Source organism: Antechinus flavipes, chromosome 1, assembly GCF_016432865.1.
Source record: "Antechinus flavipes isolate AdamAnt ecotype Samford, QLD, Australia chromosome 1, AdamAnt_v2, whole genome shotgun sequence".
NCBI lineage: Eukaryota > Metazoa > Chordata > Mammalia > Dasyuromorphia > Dasyuridae > Antechinus > Antechinus flavipes.
In genome coordinates, this window is record NC_067398.1 from 691,477,246 (window position 1) to 691,500,811 (window position 23,566).

At 61.3% G+C, this 23,566-nt stretch overlaps 1 protein-coding gene across 15 annotated transcripts in view; it reads left to right on the forward strand.

Annotated features, from left to right (window-relative positions):
* Positions 1-23,566, forward strand: part of NCOR2 (nuclear receptor corepressor 2) — a 267,487-nt gene that overhangs the window by 40,047 nt on the left and 203,874 nt on the right. For 6 of the 15 annotated variants that reach the window (XM_051972628.1, XM_051972632.1, XM_051972636.1 and 3 more), the window contains exon 1: positions 9,040-9,370. The exons of 1 other annotated variant lie outside the window; for it this stretch is intronic. The gene's annotated coding sequence lies outside the window, so the exon portion shown is untranslated. Of the gene's footprint in view, positions 1-8,991; positions 9,371-23,566 lie in introns of those variants that run through there. 8 more of the 15 variants (XM_051972634.1, XM_051972641.1, XM_051972642.1 and 5 more) reach the window with 6 other exon arrangements.

Genomic DNA, 23,566 nt, shown 5'->3' on the forward strand with positions numbered 1-23,566 from the left:
ACTTGGAATTAAAAGGTGGATGTGAGTTCAGATGCTGCCTCGGACGTTTAGTTGCGGAAAGTGGGCAAGATGGCTAACTGCTCCCTGCCTCTGTTTCCCCATCTATAAGATGGGAGGGTCCTTTCGGCTCCGAAGCCTCGGATCCCAGAGTGGGTTTTCGGTGACTCTCCACAAATGCCCTCTCCCCGGGAGCTGGCACTGTTCCCCTGCTCCCAGACCTTGCCTGCGACAGCCCCTCCCAGCACCCCCTTGGCTGCCCCCCTTTCCCCCTGACATGTCAGCTCCTTGAGGCAGGGGGGCCTACCCGGTGGGCATGGGTTCAGGCCTGCTGCGGAGGACCCCGGAGGCCCTGTGGATGAACCCCAGACGGGGCAGGGGCCGTCTGGGAGCTTTGCAAACACTTGAGCCGTGGAGGTGCTTGGAGGCTTTCCAGGGGATTTTTCCTTCCCTTCAGACTGAAAACAGGCACCTTTTGCCGCAGGCTTTTTTCATGTGGGTGGATTCTTTTTGTTGGTTGCACTTTTGGGGTACTGGATCCTAGGATTTGGAGCTGGGGGGGAAAGGGGGCGCCTTCAAAACCAGATGGAGAAACTGAGGCCCAGAGGGGTCGTGGCGTGCCAGGGTAAGGTTACGAGTTACGGAGCCAGGGGGCTTGGAAGCACTTTGGAAGCCGGGAGCCCTCGCTGCCTCTCGGGAGGCTGCGAATCACCGAGCTTCTCCTGCACCAGGGACCAGGCTGAGGGTTGGAGAGAAATGCTTCCAAAAGACGAAGACCAGACCGTCTTCTCCCGGCTTGCCCCTGTCACGCTGGAAGCCGCCTCTGCTGGGTTGGCGGGCACCCTCAGGCCGGCGTCCTTCGCTCCTTTCCTGGCCCTTTTCTCCGTGCCCACCACGGGCACCTCTCTGCCCGCCTCGCCAGCTGCTCCCCAGGGGCTTCTCCATTGGGATGGGCGCCGCTGGAGAGTGGGGCTCTCCCTGCCTGCCCCAGAGGACCCGCAGTGGCTGCCTCGGTCCTCAGCCAAGCTGTCCTTCCTGGGTTCGGGCAGCTTCCTGCCGCTCTCCTGGCCCCGGAGCTCAAAGCTGGACCAAGGCTTCTGGGAGGGCACTGAGGGAGGCCCCAGTGTGCCCGTGTGGCATGGCGTGCCCGCGCCCCAAGGAGAGGCTGTCTGGGCGGTGCTCGGGCCTCTGGCTTGCAGCCTTCCCAGGGGTGCTGGGGCTTGGAGGAGTCATTGGCTGGTGGGAAGCTGTGGATCAGTCTCAGCCTCTGGGAGAGAGAACTGGATCTAGTGCCACAGGTGCTGGCTCTGGGTCGGGAGGACCGGGGCCACAAGCTCCATCTTGGGGCCGGACCTCCGAGGCCGACGAGCTCTGCTCTGTGGGACCTCCCTTAGCCTCAGTCTCCTCATCTGGAAATGGAAGGGCAGACCTGCTCTGTGATGCTGGGAAGAGTTCAGGCTCTTTAAGCCAGAGGCTTCCCAATTTAATCTGTCGGGGCAGCTTTTCCCCAGGCAGAGGGGCCCTCAGGTGCCAAGGGCCGTTTGCTGAGCTGGCTCTGCCCCCTCATTCCTGGCAGTGCCTTGTGAAAGAAGTGGGGAGGGGGCTGGCACCAGCTGTTGGTCCTGCCCGGGGCTGGGGCCCCCCTCACGTTCCTGGAGGTGTCCCCACGGAATGCTTTCTGGGCTGCCCCTCATTCCATCCTCCGCACAGCTGCTTGAGGGGGAGGGCTGTTATTCCCATTTCCCAGAGATTTGGAGAATCCATCAATTATCTAGGAGTGCCTACTGTATACATAAGAGGTGCTGTGCTAAGCATTGGGCAGGAGGGGGAGCAGCACGAAGACAGGTGTACTCCATCAGGCCGCATTTATTAAGTGCCCACTGTGTGCTGAGGAGACGAGAGGTGTGTAATGTCAGAGCTCACCCCAGTGGCCGGGTGGGGGAGCCCCGGAGGCCTCCCCACTTGTGTGGGAAGGGGAGGATGGGGGCTCCTTGTGCCTCCAGCGCCTGAAGGGGGTCGAGGCCTAGAAAATGGCCAGGAAGTCACTTTGGAGAGGAGGCTGTTCAAGCCTCGAGCGTGTTTGACCCAGGAGGGTTTGCAGCAGAACCATAGTCGTAGAACTTGGGGGGACTGGGCCCAACCCCCCCCGAAGGGTGAAGAAATGGAAGCCTTGGGGAGCCCTGGTTCGGTGCTTGGCCTTCAGGTGGAAGCCTTTTCCTTTAACCTCCCCACCCTCTCTCCCCACCAACTTTGTATTTGTTTTGTACAAACTGCTTGGTGTGGCTCCCTCCCCCGATGGGTGGGAAGGGCAGGACAGCTGCCCCGTGCCTGGCACGCAGGAATAGCGGCCCGCCGAGCACTCGCCTAAGCCAGTGAGGGGCTGACTTCCCAGCGACGGACTCCGAGCCCGCTCCGGCCCCTGACTCAGCCCGGGGCCTCCTCCTCCGTTCCCTCTCCCCCTCATCTGGGGAAGGAGCCGGGGCCTGTGGGTGGCCCGGAGGAGCGATTTCTCATGGACTTCAGCGGTGCCTTCTGGGGACCGGGCCCTGCGAGTGAGAGGCTGCTGGGGAAGATCTTGGAACTGGAGAACGACGTGTCTCTCGTGGAGCACAGCCCGCCAACCGCTGCCTCTGCGCTGGCTGCTTTTGGAGTCAGTGAGGGCTGGCAGGAAGGGCTCTCCATCGCTGGCCTGGGGTCCTCCAGGGAGTCCCGGAACTTCCCGAGCAGAGCAGGGACCCCGAGGGGTGAGGGGAGGCACAGGCAGCCGCGGATCTGGCCCCCCACTCCTCTCTCCTCCCCTCCTGCCCCTCCAGGGTACGAGCCCCTTGCTCCGGGCCCTTGGTGTGGAGAGCTGCAGAAAGCTTCTAGAGATTAATGAACGCCACCGTTGGAAAATGAGTCTTGTACACGTCATTAGCCTGGACAGCTGGCGGCTCGCAGCTGCCGGGGTGTGGGAATGGTTAAAAAAGAATTAAAAACCAAGAGCAGGGACCATTTCCTTCCCTTCATAAAAATTGCAATGGCTTTAACTTTTCCATTTTAATGGAGTGATTTCAATGTTTCCTTTAAGTATTGGAAAAAATGGCATGAAAAGGTTTTTTTTTTGTTGTTTTTTTTAACTTTGCCAGGTTCTTCCTCCTTGGGTGTGATTCCCAGCAGCCACTTGGCTCGGAGACTCCGGCTTTACTAGCAAAGAGCTCCTTTCTTGTTGGAATCCTTCAGAAAATGAAAAAAAAAAAAAGATTTTACTTTAAGATGTGTTATTGCTGAGTCTTCTAGGTCAGATTCTCTCTTGGGTTCTTCTGGGCTGTTTGTGTCCTTCTTGGCCTGGGGAGGAGAGGCACAAACGCTGGCTCCCCATCCAGTCCCATTTTGGTGGGTCACTGAAATGGCAGCTGTCTTCTGGGCCATCGCAAGACTCTGGTGACCTGGGAGCCCCCCACACTACCCCCCTGAGCCAGTGAACCCCCTGTTCTGGCTCTGGACCCCCTGCACAGGCATCCTTATCTCAACCCCGGGAAGTGCTGTTATTATTCCCATTTTACAGACGAGGAAACTGAGGCAGACAGTAGTCAGGCGACTTGAAGATCAACAGTTGGATCTGACCTTGAGTCTTCCTGTCTGGAGGCTCTGAGGTCTCTTCCAGCTCGAGAGCTCTCCTAGAATTCTAGATCTAGACCTTAAGAGGCAGCTAGTCCCAGCCCCTTCCAGGGCCAAAAGCCTCTCCTATGATTGTTCTGTGTGACTGGCACTTTCTGAGTTGTTTTTGGGGGGTGTTAGATAAATCTTTCATGCACCTTTTTGTCAAGCCTAGGGTCCCATGAAGAGGCAGCCCTAGAGTAAGGGGACATGCTCTCCTCAGGGAGCTGCCAGTCTGATGGGGCCTCGAAGCCGCCACAGAGTCTGTGGGGGCAGGTGAGGTGGGTTTGGAGAATGGAGGGAGATCTCGGAAGGCTTCCTGAAAGAGATGGCATTGCAGAGCATCCTGGGAGGGGGGTGAGCGGGGAGCCCCGGCTCCAAATCAGCCTAGGTCTAGTAGCAGGCAGCTAGTGGCCTGGACCTTGGCCTCTGGGACCCTCGCTGCTCCTCCTGGGCCTTCGCTTCCTCATGTACAATAGCCTTTGTGAGCCTCCTCAGGTCCCTCTGGCTCAAAGTCTTTGTTCCTATGATTTTCCAGCTCATATCCTCTCCCTTGGGCTGCCTCAGTTTCCTCATTTATTGGATGAGATGATCTCTGATCAATATCCATATCCAGCCCCATAGCTCTGACATCATCGAAAGGGTTTTGGTACAAAGAGCTGAGAAGGGAAATTAATTTCTGGCCAGGTACATAGTAAGCGCTTAATAATTGCATGTTGACTCGACCTGGTTGGCTGGTGTCCCTTCATGAATTCTAGGATGTGAATGATGACATGAGCCCTTGTGAGAGATTGGAGCAGGGTTCTGGCCTGGAGCATCGTGAAGCACCCGGCCCAGGGATCAAACATTTTGTCTTCTAGGCCTTCTGGGCCGCGGATCCTGGGCAGAGAAGTGCCTTGTTTGCGAGGTGTGGGGCAGGTGAAGCTCGCCGCCTAGGACGTGCTGGCCAGGAGGGTGGAGGGGAGGGCCCGGACCCCGGGGGGGGGGGGAGGCGGCAGCCTGAGCAGAAGGGACGGGTGTGGGACTGAGTCAGACTCCAGCAATCGCCCCCCCCCCCAGGTTCTCGTTCTGTCAAAGTTGTTTTTCTTTCTTCATCCTCGAGGACACTTAGGAATGTGGGTGTCGAGAGCAGGTGGTGGCCTTTTGTGGGTGGTCCCTCCTCTGGCTCGTCCCACTGAAACCTGGGGGAGAGAACCCGAGCTTAATGAGTGTGCGAGCCCCAGCTGCCTTTCCAGCCTCATCCGCTGCCTTGCGTGAGATGCGCCCCCTTATTCCCGGGCCTCCATGGCTTAAGACCTCTCCATCTTTACAAGCTGGAGGCCTCTCCCGGCCTCTGCCCCGCTGCCCCGGCCAATGCCCCGCTGCCAGAGTTTCCCTCCCGATTCCCTCCAGTTCTCCCCAGTATATTCTTTGTGCCCTGCATTAATCTGCCCATTAGAGTGGAAGCTCACCGAGTGCAGGTACTTTGTCTCCTTTTGACCGAGGGCAGGCTCCCGTTAGCTGTTCTGTGACTTCCGGGGGGTCTGAGGGACCCCGCCTCTGTGAGTGAGGGGTCTGCCTGGGCGGTCTCTAGAGGCCCTTTTAGCTTGGCGTCCTACAAGCCCTGGCCCAAAGGGTTTATTTGGCAGGTGGTGAGGAGTGAGGTTCCCGGGGCCGCAGAATCCAGAGCGCAGCGGGGTGGGGCTGGAGCCGCGGCCATGAGAGCAGCTAGCGCGTCTGAGGTGGTCTCGGTCCCACCACAGCAGCCTTGTGAGCTGCTCGTGCCCCGTTGTACAGACTGAGACACAGTTCAGTGCCCAAGGGGACAGTGGTACCGGTCTGGGGCAGGATTTGTGCCCGAGCCTTCCTGCTCCGGGGGCCTTTAGCTGGTGCCGGGGGTCTGTGAAGCGCCTCCCAAGTAGCCTCCCCACAGAGGTGGGAAGCAGGGGCTCTCTTGATCTCTGGGGCCTCCTCACCCCAGCCGGGAGGGGTCAGGAGGTGACTGAACCTGCCTGGTGCCATCTTCTCTTCCGTTCGCTCCCAGGGGCTCTCGTGGCCCATCTCCTAATTAGCTTGGGAACTGCTTGGATTTCTTAGACACTAATGCGTCTTTAAAAACATATTTTCTTTTTTTCTCTTTAAATTAAATTTGCCCGTGGAACTAAATAAGCGGAAAGGAATGTCATGAAGTCATCACCGGGATGGTGTTTTTCATCAGAACCTGGCGGCGTTCTGCTGAGTCGGCTCTTTCTCGGGCACAAGCTGGGATTTGTTCCCTGCTGCAGCTCTCCTCCCGGCCTCCTTGGCGGCCTTCCAGGGCGCAGCTCTCCGAGGAGTCGCTCCTGGCCGGGGGGCAGAGGGTGGCGCGGAGGTGGGAGGGACGGTGGGTGCTGGGACCTCGGGCCTCTCATCACACAGAAAAAGGTCAGGCCCCAGTCTGAAGTGGGGCAGCAATAGAAAGGGGATGGTTTCTAGGGATGTTCCCTCCTCCTGGCTTTGCCCACGCTGGTTACCCTGCCTGAAGCACCCTCCCCAGTACTTTCTGATAGAAATAATGAGCCTAAAGGGACAAATGATGGCACTTGAAGGTCACTATCCTTTGGGGTTGGTAGTGCATGTTTTATTATCTGCCTTTTCCAGATGTGCTGAGCCCACCAGGTAAAGCATTTTGGCCAGCGCCGGAGCAACAGCTCTAATCTGGGCAGATTGTACATCCACATTGTGGAGGGATTCTAGTGGTCCTCAAGTCAATCCATTTTACAGAAAGAGAAAACTGAGGCCACACAGCCAGGAAGTGTTGGTGGGGGCAATGTTCTGAGCCCACAACTTCTGACTGCAAGCAGGCCTGGGACTGCTGTGTCAATGTGCAGTGATGCTGATAAGCACCCTATCTGTGCTAAGCACTGAGCCTTCAAGAACAGTCTTATGATTTAACTTTGCTCCCTCTCTAAGCCAGCTCTTGGAGGACTCATCCAAGCTCTCCTCTCGCTTAGGGCGATGCGCTGGGACAGCTAGGTCACCGTGGGAGGGCTTTGGAGCCCTGTCTGTCTCAGTCTGCCTCAGTCTGGTCTCTGTCTTAGAGTCTCAGTCTCTATCTCAGTCTTGTCCATCTGTCTCAGTCTCTGTCTCAGTCTTGTCTCTCAATCTCTATTTGTCTCAGCCTTGTCCATCTGTCTCAGTCTCTATTTGTCTATCTGTCTTGGTCTTTGTCTCAGTTTTGTCCGTCTGTCTCAGTCAGTTTGTCTCAGTCTTATCTCTCAATCTGTATTTCTCAGTCTTGTCCGTCTATCTCGGTCTCAGTCTTGTCCGTCTGTCTCAGTCTCTATTTGTCTGTTTTGTCTATCTTGTCTCAGTCTTGTCTGTGTTTCAGTCTCTATCGCAATCTGTTTCTCAGTCTTGTCTCAGTCTGTCTCTGTCTCTTTGTATCTCTTATTTTTCTGTCTCTGTATCTCTCTTGTTTCTCTGTCTCTTTGTATCTCTTGTTTCTGTCTCAGTTTGTCTCAGTCTCTCTGTCCCCGCCTTTCTCTTTCTCCCTACTACTTCTCTAGACTGTAAGCTTCTGGAGGGCAGACGGGATCCTCGCCAGGCTTTTGCCGCCCTCCCCGGCCCCTGGTGCAGCGGGCGCTCCATACTCTTTCATTTTCTTTCTGTCTGATGGGTGTGCCCTGAGTCTGCTCTTTCTCCCGTATTGGGGCTGTCGTGGGCAGGAACATGGAAGCCGGGTGAGGAGGCTCTCTCTGCTGGGGCTTTTCCCAGCCTTGCAGCGCCAGCCTGGGCACTTCTGCCATCCTCTTCTGGCTGCTGTCGGGGCAGGCCCTGGCGGTAGGGAAGGTCCTTGAGCCCCACCAGATGATGTGGTCCTGGCCGGATCCTTGCTGCTCTTCCTCTGCCCGCTCCATTTCCATACCCTTGCAGCTGTGCCCTGGCCTGGAAGGCTGTTTGGCCTTTGCCGCTGCTTTTCCCACTCTCTCCTGAAGCCAGACCCTTCCCCAGGAGAGGCTCCGCCCCATGTTGGGCTTGTGTGGGGGTAACTTGCCCGTGCTGGGGGGCAGTAGGACAGGGGCTTCCCGCGGGCAGGGACCCCAGAGGGCCACGGCCCGGCACAGAGGGTCACGTGGTGTTTGCTCCTCTGACGCCCGGATGTTGGGTCAGGGCAGTAACAGCATGAAATTATTCAGTATTTATGGAGCTTTGGATCAGGGGGAGTTTGGCCCCCCCAGTTTCCTCTTCCTTTGCCGCACTGCCAGGGCTGTAAATGCGAGGCTGTTCTTCCTGGGGGGAGGTAGAGGCCGGGCAGCGGTACAAGGACGGGGTTCTGCTGTTGGGGAAGCACGCTGGGCAGCCCTGGGAGCCCCTCGAGGGCCTGGCGGAGGCCGCCTTCTCCGGGCTCTCCTTGAGCCCAGCCCCGCTTCCAGGAAGGCGCGCTCTGCCCGCGGAGTCAAGTTCAGACGCTACTTTAGTGGGGGCCGCTTCACCAGCCCGGGGTTCCTCCGCCACCGGGAGCCTGGGGGCGGGCCGGGACTAGTTTTTTTTCCTCCCTCCTTCATAGATCCCTTTTTTTTGACTCGCTGGAGAAACTTTGAGGCCGGGAGGGTTTCCCTGCCGTGTTCAGTAGTGGAAGGAGGCTGCCCCGGGGCCTCGCTGCCCGCTCAGCTTCTGGAGGCCTCTTTCCGGTTCCCCTCCCCAGCGGGCCCCGGGCCAGAGAAGCCCCTGAAAGTGCCCCGCCCGGGCCTGATGGCCTCGAGACTCCCGGGCAGGCTCCCGTCCGGGCGTGGGGGGGGAGGAGGCCCGGGAAGAGGAGCTACCTCCGGGAAGGCGGAGCCGGCCGGGGAGTTCCGTCGGCCCCACGCCTGCGTCCCTTGCGGCTTGTTGTTGTTGTCGCCGCTGCTGCAGTTGTTGTTTTGGTTTGGCCCGAGTCTCCCGGTGGGCCGGCCGGCCGGCGGGGCTGGGGCTGGGCTGGGGCCGGCCCGCCCCGGTTTGGGGAGGCCCGCGCTATAAAAAGGCCTCCCTCCCGGCGGAGCCCAACTCCCGGCTCCTCGGTGTCTTGGAAGCCGGCCAGGGTTCCCATGGCAACAGAGCATTATTACTTACTGCCGCCAAGGCTGGGAGAAAATGTTCCTACTTTTGGCTTCTCCACAGGAGGGGTGGACTTATGTAATCCTCGGTGTTTATAGGCTGGGGCTGGCAGGAGCCGAGCGGGCGTAATTACAGGCTGTGCAGCGCCCTCTCCACGCAGGCCCCCCGCCGGGGGTCCTCCCGGCGCCCCCTCCCCCCGGATGCGTTTGGGATCGGCCCGGGAGCCGAGGCTGCTGGCGCGGAGCCCGGCCTGGCCCGGAGGTGGGGCGGGCCGGGGAGGGGAGGGCAGGCTGCGCGGAGAGGGCCCGCTCCCCACTGCACCTCTACCCGGCGGCCGGGGCGGGCGGCCAGTCTCGCGGGAAGTTAGAGGCCGGCATGGGACGGCCCGCAGAGGCTCCTGTCGGGGAGGCAGGGGTCGGAGGCGTTTGATCCCGGCCCGGCCGCCTCGGAGAGCCATGAATCCGGGGCTGGATGCGGCGCGGCTGCCTCCGGCCAAGAGAAGGATCACGTGACCGCCGAGCCGCTTTGATGATGCTTTTTGGTGGGGGAGTCTGGGGAGTCGGCGGCCGGAGCTGACCTGTCTGGAGCGACTTTTACTTTGGGAGGCGGCAACTCGGAGCGCGGGGGGAGCCGGGAATGCCCCGGCGGGAAGAGGCCGCTCCCCGCTCGTGGGGTTCGGGTAAGACAAAGTTGGCAGGCCCCGGCCAGCCCGTACCTACTGGGGGCCCTTCTGCTCCTCCCCTTCCGGGCCACCCTCTCCCGTCTCGCCGGTCCGGCAGCAGCAGAGGGATGGCAACAGCGGGTCGGGGGGGCTGGCCTGTGCCCGGGGGTTTCTGGGAGCTCTGCGGTTTAGAGAGGGGTCTGGGGGCGTTTCGGATCAAGTTTCTGGGAGCCCAACGCCTAGTTGTGCTGCCGGGTTGGGCGGACTCTCCTGGCCCTGGGGGAGCTGGCCGCTGTCCGGCCTGCTGGGCCTGCTCTCCCCAGGCCCTTGCTTGCTGCTCTCTGCTGCTGGGGGAGGGGGTTCCCGGAGGCCTGCTGGCCCAGGGGCTCAGCTGCCTCCTGACAGCTTGCCCAAGCCCCCGCTGGAGAGGCTTTCACGCAGAAGTTTGGGGAAGGGGGCACCTCGGGACCCCTGGGTGGGCGCTGCTGGTGCCCTGTGGGAAAAGGCTTGCCCTTCTTTCCCAAGGGCTGGAGGAGGGAGAGGGATGCCCGCAATCCGCCAGAATTTCGCAATGGCCCGCCACCCTGGGTCATGCGCATTCTGCTCCCGTGGCAGTTGCTGGGCACCCTTGGGGACTCTGAGCACTGCTCATTCCATGGGGTTTGTGCCTGGGAAGGAGGCCAGGCCGTGTGTGTGTGTGTGTGTGTGTGTGTGTGTGTACGGGGACCTGGATGTGTGTGGTGGGGGAGGGGAGGGGCTGGGGGGGCAGCAGAGGTGCTCTGCTCAGAGCTCCTTGTTCTCCGTGGAGCTGTAGACCTTGGCCCCCGGCCCAGTGTCTGCACTGGAAAGGGAAAGGGTACGGCTCGTCGAGACTTGCCCACTTAATTGGCCAAGAGGAATCTCTCACAAACGCCTTCTGAGCTCCCCCGGAGGAGAAGAGGGAGAGTTTTGTTCTGGTGGTTGCTGTGGGTGTGCGCCTGGGAGGCGGGCTTGGGGCGGGGGCTGCTCGGGCAGGGTTAGTGCCAGGCCACTGCCCCGTGGGTCAGACTGTCAGGGCCCCCCGCCCCCCGCCAGAAGTTGTCAGAGGCTCCGGTGCTCCTCCAGACATGGCTGTGAGAACTGGGGGGGGGGGGAGTGAGGAGGGGGAGAGCCTCAGAGGCCTGCTGGGAGCCCTGCCGTCCCCCTCAGCCGGCTGGCCGGGACTCCCAGGGCCTGGCTCTCTGCAGCCTCATCCGCCAGCCCGGCCTCCCTGGCCTTGCTCCTTCCTTGTAGCCCCCGTGTCAGAGGCATCCCTTTGTTGTCCGGCGTCTCCCTTTGACCCCTGCCCCCTCTGGGGTTTTCTTGGCGGCCACACTGGAATGACTTGCGGGCTCCTTCCCCAGCTCAGGAGGCAGGCAGGGTGAAGCGGCTTGCCCAGCAACCCTTACCTTCCTGCCTCCAGGCCCGAGGGGCTGTCCCTGCTCCATCTGGCTGCCCACTCCCCTTCTTAGTCCCCCTGGAGCCCAGACCTGTGTTTGGGGGGACGCTTCCTTTCCGTCCGTCTAGCTTTGGGGCCAGCCTGCTCCCCGTGCGTCGGGGGGCCCTGCCCTCCGCGGGCCTCCCTCCGATCTGTCTGAGGCGGACAGGTGGGACTGGTGCTCGTGGCAGTGCCATCCACGAGGGCAGGGCTGTTCTGTGTCTATGCCCTCGGTGCCCAGCAGGGCTCTCAGTGCCTGATAAATCCGTGAGGGATCGCATCTCCTCCTCCTCCTCCTGGAGCACTGATGGGGTAGTTGGTGTTTCCTGGGGAAGTCTGGTGCCCACGAGCGCCGGAGACCAGCCTTCTGATGCTGTGGAAATTGGGGGGCTGCTGGTGTGGGGAAGTGCACTGCAGAGGGGATCAGGGCAGCCGTTCTATGGCTTGCTGCCCCCTGCAAGCCTGGGCTCTGGGTCTAGCCATGTGATGGGGATTATGCAAATGGCCTTGCTGGCTTTTGGATCCTAGGCTCCCCTGGCCTTGGGATTGTGGCCTGAGGGTTTGGGGGCTGGAAAGGGATCTTGCAGGGGATCAGGGTAACCTCTTCTCTTTTCCCCCTTTCCAGCTGAGGAGACCCTACATCTCATGTTAGAAGGGACCCACAGATTTTAACCTGGGAGCTGCAAACTTGGGTCTTGTTTTTTAATTCATGATTGTATTTCAGTCTAATTGAGTGTCCTTTGCAATTTTGTGTGTCTTATTGTGCACATTCAAGAACAGGTTCTGAGAAGATTCTGGGTTACGGCATCATGAGATGCCCTGGAGGGGCAGGACGCAGAGGTTAAGAACCTCCCTCCCTGCCTCCCTTACAGAGAAGGTGGAGGCCCTGTGGAGTCAGAGCACCCTTGACCTTTCAGAGACCTCGCAGACCTTCAATCTCACGTCCTCATCTTGTAGGAGGGAAACTGAGGTGGGAAGTGGACCTGAATCCTCGGGGGGCTGGCGTGGGTCCCACAGGAGGGGATTTGTCCGCCTGGGCCCCCTGCACCTCCCTCGGAGGCCCTTCGGAGCCCTGGGGCCCAGCCCAGCGGCCGGGCCTGCCCTGCCCCCTCTCTCCCGATGAATTCCCATGAATCACTTCTTTGTGCTGGTCTGTCCTGGGCCCTTCGCTGGGATGGCCCCTTGGGCAGCGCGCTGGGAAGGCCCAGGCTCTGCTCCAGCCCCGGGGGCGCGGGTCCCGGCTGCCGCCTGCCTCGCTTTCCTCAGTGTGGAATAGGGATCCTTCTGGCGCCTGCTTCTCAGGGAGGCGACGACCAGCGCGAGGGGCGGTGGTGGTAAAGTGCCTTTCAGCTCAGTGTCTGGCCCGCAGTAGGTGCCGAATAAATAGGGGAGGCTCTTCTGTCTCCCATTAGAATGTAAGGTCCCTGGCCCGGAGCAGGTGCCTAATAAATATCTGAATGAAATGCAGAGTTGTCCTTTTGTCTGAGAGATCCCCCCCAGAGCAGCAGGACCTGATCGCGGGCACGCCCCCAAGTCTGGCTCTGCAGCTTTTCCAGGTGGCGGAGCCCGCTTCCTCCCCGGCATTGAGCTCCCCGACAGAGGTTGGCCAGGCCCTGGGCAGGGATGAGTGATCTCACTGCCTTTCAGGGAGCACCTCCTGAGCACTGGGGGAGCAGCTGACTCTCGGCCTCTGAGGGGCCCAGCCAGTGCTCCTTGGTGGCCTGGGGGCTGCCTCAAACCCTACTTAAGGCCCACATGCTCCCTCTGCCCTGGGAGCTCCCGCCTTGGATGCCCGGCGGTGCTGAAGGGGAGCAAGGTCGGGTCGGAGCAGAGGGCCCTTTGCCCGCGCGACAGGCCCCCTGACCTCTTGGGGCTCATAAGGGGGGTTAGGCTGGTTGGCTTCAGGGGGCCGCGGGATCAGCTCCGAGCATCCGCCCTGGGCGTCCTCCATGACAAAGTTAAAACAGTAGAGCTCTGCTCGGGAGGGCCTGTGGAGTCACGGCTCTCTCTTCCCCTAGGCGAGCGTGATCATCCCTCCAGAGGCTTCTTCTTCCTGGTTCAGCCCTTCAGTCAGGGCTTCCTGCACACCCCCTGGGCCTGGCACTTCGCCTGCCGGGGAAGGCCACCCCCCCGAGGCCCGGCCCCAAGGGGAGGCCTTCCTGGCCCCCCAGAGCCCCTCTCCCCCTTGTTCTGGGCTGGCCTGGGAGGAAGATGTGGAGGAAGAGCTTCCTGAGGGAGAGGGAGGGAAGGAGCCAATTTCTGTCCCCTGCCAGCCCGGCACCGAGCTGGAATACAGCCCTCCGTACGGGGGGGAGTTCTCAGGGCCCCCCAGGGCCGCAGGGACAGAGCACTGGCCTCTGGGCAGCTGGGACGGCTTCTATCTGTTGGAAGCAGAAGGCAGAAAGGTCCTCTCTTTCTCTTTGAAGCCTGTGTCTCCCCCCCTCCCTCCCCCAAGCAGAGACCAGCCAGGCTCCCTCCTTCCCTCCCGTCACTGTCGTGCCCCGCACACGTGTATCACATGCTTTTTCCAGGTCTTCATTGCTGACCCTTGACCTTCCTCGCTTGCTGTATTGTCACCCCTTGGCTAGCACCCCTATTCTGCGCCCCTCCCCCCACCAGTAGACACTGAGCCCCTTGCCTCCTGGAGCCTGAGGTGGGGGCCATGGGGCCATGGAGGCTGCCTCCCCCCTTGTGCTCTCTCCTGGCCCTTCCTCCCTGTCTGTCCCCTTCCACTGGTTCCTGGGGGGTTTCGCTGCCTCCCCCCTCCCTCCCTTCGTCTCCCTATGTCCCTTCTCTATTCCATCTGGTGGTCTTGGTTCAGCTCTTGTTCTGTGTGTGTGCGTCTGTTCTGGACGTGTCTGTGGTTTTCCCCTCCCTGTCTCTCTTCCCTTCTGTGAGGTTTTTCTCTGTAGATTGGTTTCTTTGGCTCTGTCCGTCTGCCTGCCTCTGTCCGTCTGTCTCTCTGTCCGTCTGCCTCTGTCTGTCTCTGTCTATCTCTCTGTCCGTCTGCCTCTGTCCGTCTCTGTCTGTCCGTCTGCCTCTGTCTGTCTCTCTGTCCATCTGCCTCTGTCCGTCTCTGTCTGTCCGTCTGCCTCTGTCTGCCTCTGTCTGTCTCTCTGTCCATCTGCCTCTGTCTATCTGCCTCTGTCCATTTGCCTGCCTCTGTCCGTCTGTCTCTCTGTCCGTCTGCCTCTGTCTGTCTCTATCTCTCTGTCCGTCTGCCTCTGTCCGTCTGCCTCTATCTGCCTGCCTCTGTCTGTCTCTCTGTCCGTCTGCCTCTGTCTATTTGCCTGCCTCTGTCCATCTGTCTCTCTGTCCGTCTGCCTCTGTCCGTCCCCTCTGCTGTTCCTTGCCCTTCTGACCCCCCACTTTTCCCAGGTGCTTCATGTTTGCAGGAGAGAGCAATGGGAAGCCGCTCCCCAGCCCGAGAGCCCCCTCTGGCTTCCGTTGCCCGTGTGCTGGTGCCCTGAGCAGGCGGCTTCTACGGGGACGCCATGAGTAAATGGGGGGGCAGTTGGACCCTGGGGGCGGGGCACCCTCCTTCCGCTCCCTTGCCTCAGCCCTCGGGGACCCTTGTCCGGGCCCGGGCGGCTCCTCAGTTGACGGGAGGCCTGGAAAGTGCGGGTGGAAGCAGACTTCTCTTCCAGCCTCCGGGGTCCCCCTCCCCCAGGTTGAGGAGCCCGCCGGGGAGGAGGCCTGACCTCTCTTTTCTCCCTTTCCTGCGGGATGAGGTGGGGGGGTCCCTGGTGGAGAGGAGGGACCTCTCCTTCCCTCCCTTCGGGCTGTCCTCTGCGCCGGGCTCGGGCTCTTGTGGTGGGGCCTGGGCCTTCCCGAGGAGCTCGGGTTCCGGGCGGCGAGGGGGGGCGGCTCTGAGGGGCAGGGGGCTCCTGGCTCTCTGTGTCCCCAGCGCCTGGCACTGCCTGACCCACAGGAAGCCAGATTTCCGAGTGGAAGGTGCCTGAGAGGTCGCGGGCCTGGGACCCGGGGCTCGGTTTTGTTAATGGCGTGACATTTTAGTCATGACAAGTCACACGTATTTACGTATTAAAATTCTTCGCTCGCTGTTTCACGCTACTGTGCCCTTCGTACTTCTGGGCATTTCACAGCACGATTTGAAGAAGGGTTCCTCGGCTTCACCAGAGACGGACACAGAAACACACAGACAGACAACCAGAGAGAGACAGAGACAGAGAGACAGAGACAGACAGGAGACACACAGACAACCAGAGAGAGAGAAGAGACAGAGAGACAGAGACAGACAGGAGACACACAGACAGACAACCAGAGAGAGACAGAGACAGAGAGACAGAGACAGACAGGAGACACACAGACAGACAACCAGAGAGAGACAGAGACAAGAGACAGAGACAGACAGGAGACACACAGACAGACAACCAGAGAGAGACAGAGACAGAGAGACAGAGACAGACAGGAGACACACAGACAGACAACAGAGAGAGACAGAGACAGAGAGACAGAGACAGACAGGAGACACACAGACAACCAGAGAGAGACAAGAGACAGAGAGACAGAGACAGACAGAGACACACACAGACAACCAGAGAGAGACAGAGACAGAGAGACAGAGACAGACAGGAGACACACAGACAACCAGAGAGAGAAAAGAGACAGAGAGACAGAGACAGGAGACACACAGACAGACAACCAGAGAGAGACAGAGACAGAGAGACAGAGACAGACAGGAGACACACAGACAGACAACCAGAGAGAGACAGAGACAGAGAGACAGAGACAGACAGGAGACACACGGACAGACACAGAGACACACGGACAGACAACCAGAGAGAGACAGAGACAGACAGAGAGACAGACACAGAGACACACAGACAACCAGAGAGACGGAGACAGACACGGAGAGAGACACAGAGAGACAGAGAACTGGGAGGCCGGCCGAGGCTCTGCCTGGGCTAGCCCCAGGGGACACCAGGGGGTCTTGAGGAGGGCGGGCCCTGCGCCCTGGAGCCCCTCCAAGCTGCTTGCAGCCTCCTAGGTTCCTAGATCCAGAGGGGGGGGGAGCTCAGCCCTGGGCTCCCAGGCAGGAGACCCGTCCCTCAGGGACTTGCTGGGGGCTCCCAAGCCCCGGGGGTGCTGCTCGGGAGAAGGAAGGCCAGGCCGCCGCAGGCTGCAGCCTTGAGCTGAGCTCGGTCGGCACTTTGCGCCCCCGCGGAGAAGCCTGGGCAGCAGGGCCCGCCCGGCCTGGGCTCGTCCCTGGCCTTTGGTGACTCGTCTTAGGTGAGGGGAGTTCACTGACCCCAGACTCGGGATGGCGGGGGTGGGGGAGGGGAGGAGCGTGGACCGCACGGGGAGATAGGCGGCCCTTGCGGGTTTGTGAATAGTTCACAAACTATTCCGTCCGAGAGAGAACGTGGAGGGTTTTATCAGGAACTGAGAACTTTGGAGAAAGAGATGTTGATTTGGGCCATTGCTGCGAAATGGCTCCATGAACGCTCAGCAGCCCCCACGCCCTCGCTTGGCGGGCGGAGAGAGGCTGGGGGTCAGAGGTGCCCCCGGGGAGCTCTGGGCCGCGTGGGGGGCCTCGGGGTCTGCTCGGTGACCAGCGGCCGGCCTTCGGCGGTCTGGGCCCCACTGAGGCAGAGAGCAGCTTGGAGAGTGGAGGGAAGGGAAGGAAGCCCCCGCCCCCAGGCTCCCTGCACTCATCTGCTGGGGGGGGGGTTCCCTTTGTCACAGAGCAAGGGCTAGATTTGAACCCGGCCCTTGCTTTGCTGTAGCCGCGAGGCGGGCTCGATCCCTTCCCGTTTCCCGGTCATTGAGCAGCCCCCATTCAGGCATCAATCCCACCCTTGGAGGGGCACAGAGAGCTCTGGGTGCCGACCTTGGGCCCCCGGGCCAGGAGAGCTGGGCTGGCCCTCCCTGGAGCGGAGGCGGCAGGAGCGGCCGCAGGGGTCGGGCCCCAGGGCCCCTGCCCTCTGCCAGCCTTCAGGAGCTGCCGGATTCTCCTGTCCCGGCGGTGAGAGTGGGGCAGCTCGGGGGCACAGCCACGAGCCAGGTCTGCAGCAGGACCATGGGAGTTCAAGGCCTGCCTCGGGGACACCCTGGGCAGGTCATTTGCTGCTTTCTGCCTGCCTCGGTTTTCTCCTCCATGAAATGGGGACAGCGATAGCCCCTGCCTCCCAGGGGGGTGTGAGGCCCTGGGAGGTGCAGTTTGTGTAGCAGAGGGCGTGGCCCCGGCGGGCAGTGTCTGAACCTTGGCTCTGCTTCCTTACCCTTCGTTTGCCTCAGTTTCCTCCTCTGTGAAGCGGGGAGGCTGCAGGGAGGGGCTGTGAGTTATCAGGAAGAGGCCGAGGGGCGTGGGGGCGAATTGCACCAGCCCCTCCCACAAGGGAGCCTGGCCTCCTCTGCCCAGGCCGGACCCCCAGGGAGCAGCTCCTCCAGGGCGTCGGGAGCACGGCCAGGTCTCCCTCCCAAAGGCCTCCCTGGGCCCGGCACTGCTTTCTGAGCCTCAGTTTTCTCTGTGCAATGGGGACAAGGTCAGAACTCGGAATAGGGGCTTGAAATTGCAAAGAGCCCAGGTTAGGCTCAGTGTCTGGAAGCATTTCCTGATGGAAAAGAGAGTCCGCTGCCTTCTTGGGGCTCCAAGCAGAGGCCGGATGGCCGCTTGGGGGCTCGTCCTGGGGCTCCGTTGGCCCCGTCTCAGGGTAGTAGGAATCAGTGGGGGCCACACCACCCACTGGGCGGGCCGCGGGAAGGCCGGGCCCCTCGTTAGAAAGGTCAGTTCTTCCAGGACTTGTGAAGCCCGGGGCGGTGGGGGTGGGGGAGCGGGGGGTGTGGTGTGCACAGGTGTGAAGAAGGAGCGGTCGCTACACCGAGGGAGGCAGTGGGAGGGGGCGGCTGAGCCGTCTCTGCAGCATCAGGGGGCCTCCGTGCCTGAGGTCCCTGCCCGCTGGACACCCAAGGGTGGAAGGGACTGGGCAGCCCCAGAGGCCTGGGGCTGGGGCTGGCTCTCTCAGGAGGACCCAGTGCTGCTTGGGGGGGTCTCATGCCTCCTCTGGGGCAGGCGGGCCTGGCCCCCATTAGCCGCTGTCTCCCCGGCACGGAGCTCGGGACCAGGCTCCGGCCGCTGTTTCTGGGTGATGGGATATCGGGCTTTTCCAAGGGCTTCCTGCCTCCCTCTCACCGCACGGAGCTGGGGAAGGAGCCCCCGGGGCCCAGAGGAAGGGCTCCTGCCTGGCCGTGGGGCCACCGGGATCACGTGGACGGGCAGCTGGGTGCTCGGGGCAGAGCTCACGTGTGGCCGCAGACCCTCACGGCTGTACGGGCCCGGGTTGTCGCGTCACCGTGTGCCTCAGTTTCCTCATCTGTAAACTTAGCTGGAGAAGGAGATGGCAAAGCACTCCAGAATCTCTGCCAAGAAGCCCCCAAGGGGGGCCCGGAGAGTCTGGAACGTAGTCCCCCAGGAGTCGGTGCTGTGACAGTTCTGTTCCGTGGGGACTGGGCCGTGCCTTCTGCCCAGAGCGGGGGGTGGCGGAGCGCTGTCTGCGGGAGGAGCCCCTCCGCACCCCCTCCCAGCGGCAGAGCTGAGACGCCCAGTCTGGGAGGAGGGAGCCTGGGCCCCAGGGTTTGAGCCCCGTTCTGCCACTGCTGCTCCCCTGGAACCTTGTCTGGGACCGGGAGGGCCCTTCCATCCTGCGTGTCTGTGCTCGCCGCCGCAGGGCAGGAAATGCCTCCCGGGAAGTCGGTCCCCCGGGCCCGGTGGTGGGCTCACTCCCCCGCCCGTCCCCTGCTTTTGGCTCTGCGGCCCAGCGAGCACCTGGAGGGAGCAGCCAGTCGCCGCGCGGGCCCCAGCGCTGGTCCAGAGCAGGCCGTGGGAGGCGGCCGGGCCTGGTGCGGCTTGAGGGTTATGTCCTGGGGGATGCCGACCTTACCCCCTGCAGTGAGGGCCTGGAAGTGGGCCGGCCTGAGTGAGGGTCTCTGACTGCTCCGTGGACTGAGGAGGGGGCAGACTGAGGAGCCGGGCTGATGGCAGCAGGAAGAGGAGGGGGAGTGCCCGGCCCCGGTGGTCAGTGCCCCCAGTTGGCGAAGGGCAGACTTCAGGGGAAGGCCACATGACTGCTTGTTGGGGTGCGGCGGGCAGAGCTCTGGGCTGGGCAGTCCGGAAAACCCGAGTTTGAGTCCGGGCCAGACACATAACCCCTCCTGCCTCAGTTTCCTCATCTGCAAACTGGGGACGATTGTTCGCGCCTGTCCTTGGGCCGAGGGAACGGGACTGTGTGGAGCGGCTCGCATCCTGCCGGCTCCGTGGTGGTGTGGATTGCTGTGGGGGGATGGAGATGCTCTTGTGGCTCACACACGGCTCTGTGCTGCCGGGTTTGGGTTTGGGGAGTCAGGGATGCTGTTGAGGAGGGGAGTGATTGGGTAGCTCAGCATTAGCAGGATTGTGGGAGGGCTCGGTTGGAGGCTTTTCACCGAGTCCACGGGGGGAGGTGATGGGGTCGCAGCAGGGATGTCCTCCCGGCCCTTTCAGCACAGAATCTGAAGGGTCCCATGGGCTGGGAAACAAGCCCCCAGATTGCACAGAATCGTTGAGATTAGCTGGGAAAGTGCCTGGGGGGCAGGCTGGTCAAACCTTAGCTCTCTTTTCGGGGGGTCAACTGAGACCTATCCCCCCCCCATAAAATTAAAGCCTGCACAGGACAGATTAGGCCAGCTTGTCCTTATATTAAAACGGATGTTTCCTATCCTTTCCTTTGTTTCCCTTTGCATACCGGAGAGGCGACAGTAAATGTCCCTGGCCCCGTCCGGAAGCCGTGATGGGGACGTGAGATTGGGCCGGGACCCGGTCCCGTCGGGGTTATGGGCCGCAGGCAGGGGCCATCAGGGGGCCCAGCTCACCCATAGGCGGGGCAGTGAGGGCTGAGAGCCCACGAGACAGAACCAGGTCTCCCGGGACAGGAGAGCAGGCGGGGCTGTGAGTGAGGGTGAGGTCTCATATCCCTCTGGGGGACGGAGGGGCCAGAAGGGTCAGACTCTGAGGAGGATGGGGGGGACCCCTTCCCACAGGACGCTGTTTGTAGTAACGCCGGGGTGACTGCTGTCCCAGGGCCCGGCCTCGGGGAGGGAGAGATTCCACGGGCAAAGGTGCCTTCGCCCAAGCATTCCCAGCCCGAGTCCCCGACACGAGCCGCCGAGCCGCTGGGAGAGCTCACGGGAGGACTGCGGGGCTCTGGCCAGCTTTGTTCTGCTAAGCTCCTACTGTGTGCCAGCCCCAGGGGGCACAGCGACAAAAATAAGTCAGGTCCTGCTCTGGGCTTCTCCTGGGCCTTTGCCCATGCAGACCGAAGGGGCTGGACCAGAGGCCTTGGAGGGCCCCTTCCCCGCTCCTCCCAGGGAGGAGGCCCTGTTTGGGGGCTCCTGCTCTGCCAGCTGGGAGAGGTGGTCTTGCTGTGACTCACACTGTTAGGAGGAAGCACTACCTGCCAAGTGGGTGGGGGAGGGCACGATGAGCCCCCGGGGAAGGCCCCTTCCCTTGTAAATCTTGGGATTGCTGGCCCATGAGGTAGGAGCCTTGGGAGGAAGACTACGGCGCGCAGAAACATGCGGCGGGGGTCAGCGGGCGTGAGGGGCCGGGGGAGATCTGGGCCGGGCCTTTGTTGTCCCAGGCTCCGTTCTTCCCCATTGCAATGAGCAGTAAGGGGGATGTTTCCTTCGTGAGCTCACGCTGTGGGTTTTCCAGGCAGGGATTTGAGAAGAGGCCGTGCTCGGCCCTTTCCAGCCGGGATGGGTGGCCTTCCCCCAGCCCAGAAATCCCTTGGGGGGAAAAGGATCTGCCCGCAGGGGAGAGCGGGCAAGCTGCGCTGTGTACAGAATTGGAGGAGGGGAATGGGCTTCCTCCCACTGCTCACCCAGCTGCTGATCCCCAGTCCAGATGTTGTTGCTGTCGAGAAGTGGCTGGGAATTCAGCCGCGTTTTCCTTCTTTATTCCAAGACTGAAAACAGATTTTAGGATTCCAGACCTAAAGCTGGCAGGGCCTCAGAGGCCAGTGTCTACGAATAAGGAAACTGAGATCCAGAGGAGGCTGAACGACTGTCCCAAGGTCCTGCAGCAGGTGGCCCCCAGACTGCCGCCCGCCGTCCCCCACAATGTGGGCCCTCTGCCCCCTCCCAGGCAGGGGCAGCCCGACCGAAGGCCCAGGCGAATGGTGGCTCTGGTCCCGGGGGTCTCAGGCCCCTCCTCTTAGAACCCAGCGTCACTCTCTGCCTCGCTTTTCCTCCTATGCCCCTGGGCCTGAGGCAGAATCTGGGTTCAAACCCAGGCCCTCTGACCCCAAATGATTTGTTTTCCCCTTACACAAGGTGTGGACCTGAGCTCTTAGAAGGAGCTTAGAACGAGCAGCTCGTTAGTAATGATAGTGAAGAAGCACTTAGGCCCTTGCTGCGTACCAGGCCAGAGAAGTCCCTCATCGTCACCTTCAGCAGGTGGGTGCACTGGGGCGGGTGCCGAGGACGGCGGGTCCTCTGGTACGGGGCCGAGGGGCCCAGCTTGGCCCCCACCGGCCGCGGCGGGTGCTGGGGGTCAGGAAAAGCCGCCCGCGCTTGTCCCGGTGGAGAATCAGAGGCTGCGTCCGGAGAGTGACAGGAGAGCGCCCCCGGGAGGCGGGGCGGTGCCTCTTGCCTGTCCCGGGACCTCCTGAGCTGAGAAGATTCTGGCGAGGAAGCCGAGGTCCGGATGCGAGGGGGGGGGGGGTCCCTCGAGTCGGGCTTTGTTAGACTCCTCTTGGATTCCTCCACACCCAAGGACCCACAAGGCTGCTTATCCCTCGCCCATCTAAGCTCGGGGTCACAGACGGAAGCTAGAGGGGACCTCCCGGCCAGCGGGTCCAACCAAGCCCGGGGCCCCTCGGTCTGGATGGAACCGAGACCCCTGTGGCCAGAGAGGCGCCTGCACGACTGCGCAGACATGTGGGGCTCAGGGCGAGGAGCCCCGCACGGCGAGGTTGGGGGCTGGGTTGGCCATCTGTCCAGGCTCCTGTTCCCCGGGCTGCTGCCGCGTTGCAGTCCTCTGCTCCTGGGGGATGGCGGAGGCAGGGGTGGGCTCGGCCTGGGGCAGGAGTCCTGCCCTCTGTGGGCCTGCAGGGAGCCTCCCTCCAGGCCTCCCCCCTCCCCCTCCCGGCTTCCCCCCTCCCTCTCCCGGCCTTCCCCTTCCCCCTCCCTCTGCTTTCTGCCGAGAAAATTGATGTTTTAAAGGCCAGATGGAGGAGCGGTGGCTAATGGAAAACACGTTCCTCCTGGGGAGCTCGCAGCTTAATGGTGGAGAACCAGGAAGATCAAGCCGAGTGCTTGGGAAATGCCCCAGAGAAGGGAGCACTTCCCTTGGAAAGGTTCTTCTGCAGAAGCCTCTCCCGGGCTGGGGGCTGGGGGGCTTCCTGGCTGCCTGGTTTGCTCCCCCCTCCCCTTTTTGGTGCGAGCCAGATGCAATTGGAGAGAAAACCATGGGCCGGTCTGGCCTCCATTCAGCACACACATGGCCCAGTTCAGTGGGAAACAAACCCCTCCCCTCACCCCCCACTCCGATTTTGGGCCGGTTCTCTGACTTTTCTCTGGTTCTGCCCGTGTGGGGTCGGGCTGGTAATGGAAGGGAGGGGGCTTTTGCTGTCCAAGGAGGGTACCTCCTGGGCTGGGGGAGGGCCCGTGGCCCTCAGGGGAGATTCTCTGTCTTTGGGGTGAGCTGCCCTCTTGTTGGTGGGATGTGAGCTCCCCAAGGGCAGGTATGACTTTCTTTGTCTTTATATTCCCCTCATCATAAATGCTGGTTGGTTGATGGATTTCCCCAAGCTGCTCTCTAGGGACTTGTGGGTAAATGTTTAACAACCAGCTCTCTGAAAAAGAAAAGGAACTGCAATTTTAAACTTAATCCGCAACATCATCATTTCTTCCAGGTGTTTCCTTAACTCTTGACAGGAGTAGGCAGTAACTCCAGATGCGGCGTTTGGCCCTTCCCGGGACTCACGCCCTCCTGGGAGTGTTTTGTTTACTTGTGTAGCTTCAGCCCCTCAGCCGAGTGCTAGTGTGATGAGGGCAGAGAAGCTTCTTTCGCCTTTTTGTTCCCAGCGCCTGGCACAGTGCCCGGGCCCGCTCAGTTGGTGCCCAGCGTTTGCTGCGCTGACTTGGTTCGGTGAAGCTGCCTTTGGCTAAGGGGATAATCGTCGTCACGGTCATAATCTAGGGTTAGATGCTCGTCCGGGGAAGAGACGGTCCTCCCTCAGCTCTCCGGGCCAGGGCTGCCTTTTCCTTCCTTCGTGATTTAACTCTGACTCTCCCAAACTGGAAAGTCTTCGGACTCAAAGATTTCGAGGCGCTCCCAGACTGCTAGTTTAATGGTGGAAATGCCCACTGAAGTGGCTTGCTGGAGGAGGCCCAGGGGCTGAGCTGTCCGGCACTCCAGCCTCTGCCCGGGGAGGGGCAACGGGCCGCGTGGCCTGGCCGTGGGCCCGAGTTCAAGGCCTCCATCTTTTCCCATCCAGACGCTGATAACTCAGTTCTTCTAGAGGTCCCCAACGAGAGATGCAAAGATTTCCGTCCACATTTGGAAGGTGTCGCTTCAGATGAGAGAGGGCCAAGGTCTGTAAGAACATGGTGTCCCGTTCCAGGCTTAGTTTGTAGGACACGTGGAAATCTAGCTCAGCCCTGAGGAGCCTGGGCTGGGGTTGGGGGTAGGCGTGGGGAGGACACTTGTTCAGGTACGGGGTCGCCTTGGAACGGCCAGGCAGGACCTTTTGAGT